The sequence below is a fragment of the Galeopterus variegatus genome, unplaced genomic scaffold (genome assembly GCF_000696425.1).
Source record: "Galeopterus variegatus unplaced genomic scaffold, G_variegatus-3.0.2 Scaffold1555, whole genome shotgun sequence".
NCBI classification, from domain to species: domain Eukaryota; kingdom Metazoa; phylum Chordata; class Mammalia; order Dermoptera; family Cynocephalidae; genus Galeopterus; species Galeopterus variegatus.
In genome coordinates, this window is record NW_007727666.1 from 191,118 (window position 1) to 193,648 (window position 2,531).

The window sequence follows — 2,531 nt, forward strand, 5'->3', positions numbered from 1 at the left end:
TCATACAGTATTTGTTCTTTTGTGTCTGGTCTATTTCATGTAGCATGATGTTTTTAAGGTTCATCCAGGCAGTAGTAGCATGTGCCTGAATTTTATTCCTTTTTAAGGCTGAATAACAACCCCTTGTATGTATATACCACATTTGTTTTCCATTCATCTGTTGATGAACACTAGGGTTGTTTCCATCTTTCGGCTATTGTGAGTAACGCTACTATGAACATAGATGTACAAGTATCTGTTTGAGTCCCTGCTTTCAATTGTTTTTGGTATATACACAGAACTGGAGCTTTTTGATTGTATGGTAATTCTAGATTTAATTCTTAAGGAACTAACCATATTTTAAAACTAACAATGAGAAACATAAAATTTTTCTGGGTTTATCTACTCTTAAACCCCCAAAGTAAAACCAATCCACCCAGCAGCCTCCTTCGGATCCAGAAGCTCAGCAGTGATAAGACATGGGATGTTCCTGAGGTAGCCACAAAGGAAACTATTTCAGTGGCTGTGGGCAAGTATGGCCTTGTCCCCCTGCCTGAGGGGAGCCATCTGTGCATGGTGAATTTACTGAGTAGGAGGAAGTCAAAGTGTTTGAAGGGCACCTTTGTTCCCTAGTTTAATAAAAAGAATGAAGGGCTTTTTGGAAGAAAGGCACAAGCCAGAAAGCAAAAGCTCGGAGGAATTAGAAGAGACGTCTCCAAACCAGTTTTAAAATAATGGAGCATGGATCACTCAGGATTCAGTGGCTTATGGCAGGTCTGGACAGGTTGAGAACTCAGGGAACCACCAGGTGGGACAGGAGGGGGAGGAGGAGAATGGGAACAGGGGCGGGTTTGATTGCAGCACTTGCTAGGTGTGGTCCAGGTAAATGGTGGTCTGCTGGGTTTGAGACAAGTGGAATATTTCAACAGTTAGTGAAGCACCTGAATCGGGACAAGGAAGGTGATCCACAGGAGACCCGACATCACAGGGCTTAAACTTAGAGAATGCTTGATAAATGCAAGTTATTATTGTACTTATTATGGCAATATTTACCCAGTTTCCGGTACTCAGCTCTCTGTCCATTTAATCCACCCTACACATCCATGCCAGACGAATCTTTTTAAATCTCCACTTTGCACATGACATCTCCCAGTTCAAACTTCTTCACTCGCTTCCCATTCATTATTTATAATTACTACCTCTCAAGCTGGGATAAGGGTAGCTCCAATGCCACTGCCCTGAGAGGCAGGCAGTCCTAAGATAAACCTGGGGCAGCTTCTGCAACACCAATTTTACTGGAAAATATTTGGGGGTAAGCATGACTTTTATATCAGACCAAACCTAAGGATATTACAGAATACAGTGATGTTTGCATGCAGTTTCAGGGTGAAATGCTGGCCTTCAGTGACATTTGGAGCTTGCTATAGACGGCTTTATCTTTGCCCCCAGGCACACTATCCTACAGTAATAAGTTTACTTCCTTGGGAATTGGTAGAGTTTGGAAGGTGGGGAGGGCAGAACTAAAGGTTAAGATCCAAGTTCCTTAAGCTGGGCAGTTAGGATGGTCCCCATCTGGCCCTCTGAGCCATCCTTCCCGTTGGTTCCTGACTTGTAAAGGTGAGGCCACTCTGCTCTTTACTCCTTACTGCTGCTGGTTTTAGTCAAGCCATTCTGAACTTTTGGACAGGGCACCCCAGCTGTCACTTCCTCCAGCGAGTTAACCCCTCTGCACCTCAGTTTCCTCATCTGGATAACAGTAGGGTTGTCGGGAGGATTAAATGAGTTAATATGGGTAAAGCATTTAGAACAGTACCTGGCTAGCAGGGTGCCCTCTGTACCTGTTAGATATCCTATTACTTCATTCTACATTACTTCCTTCTCTTGCCTATAAACCATTCCAGTCTCAACCTATTCGTCATGGCCAAGCCAAGCCCAGCCCACGGGGTCCTCAGCACGAGCTGTCTGAGGAAGTTCCCCCCACCCCCACCCCCTTATTGGCAATTTCAGATCCAGCTCAGACGTTACGTGTAAAGTGAACGCCTGAGCATCTGCTTTTGAATTGATCAGTTTGGTCAACGAAACCGCCAGTGTCTCAAGGTAAGGAGAACGAAGAACAGCGGCATAATGGCCAGCCTCGAATCCTCGAAAGGGACAAAACGTTAGTAAGTGAAAAGTGGGCCGTGACACCCCACGTGCCCTCCCTTCCCCATTTGGAGCGTCGTCTTGGGACTGCACGCGCGGGCGCCTGCGTCCCACCTCGGGCGAGGGCCGGGCTGGCCGTGAGACTTTGGGAGGACGAGGCGGCCACGGCACGATCCCACGGTACCTGCTGTACCTCCTGAAGTCTAGCGACCGCCTTTGGCCCAAGTAATCTCGGATCGCCTGAAGGAGCGGGCCCCGTCCCCTTCCCGTAGCCACAGGCTGCTAAGAAACCCGAGCGAGCCCCTAACCGTTGTCTCGAACTCCCCGCCCCCAAGTGCGCCAGAAAGGACTTCCACCTGGGCGCCGTCCGGCCTCCACGTCCCTGGCGGGTCGCCGTGCAGGGCGGAGCC